The following is an 844-nucleotide window of genomic DNA, read 5'->3' on the forward strand; positions in this document are numbered from 1 at the left end:
GCGCGCCGCCCGCCGGGGCTGGGCGCCGGGAGCCGCGGGGAAGGTGCGAGGTGCGGGCCCGGAGCGGAGCCATCCCCCTCCTCACCTCAGCCTGCCTTAACGGCACGTCTCTCCTCCGCGGCTGGGGCAGCTGTGATTTGGATTTACAAGGTATAAAAGGAGGAGTATCTGCGGAAAGGGGCGGAAGATCGCCCTGATTAGATCCTATTAGAAGCACAGCGTGCTTGCTGTATATTATATACTATATATATTTTTAACACAAATATATATAGGGCTAAATATATAGTATATATTATGTACTATACAGCACGGACCGACCTAACATAATCAAACCAACATCGGTGGGTCTTATACGCGGGAAGAGTATAGAAAAGCAGACGTCCCGCTGCTCTCAGCCGCGCTAGCAGGCATCGGCACACGCCTGCACGCACGGACATCGCTGTATACAGAAATACAAGTGATACGCGTATGCGGGTCTGTATATACAAAGGTATATGCATATAGGTACGAAGCCAGGCACGGAAAGGCCCCGATCCCGCACGCACAGATATATCCCTTCCCGTCCTGAGATTAATATTTCACACCCAGGTACGACAGTGCCGTGTCCCATCTCCCGCTCCCGACCATCCCAGCCTCACTCCTTTGCCTCTAACACCCGGGGGTAAAACGGCTTTTTCTCACCCGCTTCCCAAATTTCGGCTCCCTCCCGGGCCGGGGGGTGCCTTTCCCCGAGGTCACCGGGAAAACCCAGCTCCCCCCCACCCACCCCAAGCGGATCGGGTTTCAAGCCGGCGGCTGCTGCCCTGCCCGCCGAGTTACCCATCCCAATTCCCTCCACGAGGGG

The sequence above is a fragment of the Aptenodytes forsteri genome, unplaced genomic scaffold (genome assembly GCF_000699145.1).
Source record: "Aptenodytes forsteri isolate BGI_AS27 unplaced genomic scaffold, ASM69914v1 Scaffold173, whole genome shotgun sequence".
Classification (NCBI taxonomy): domain Eukaryota; kingdom Metazoa; phylum Chordata; class Aves; order Sphenisciformes; family Spheniscidae; genus Aptenodytes; species Aptenodytes forsteri.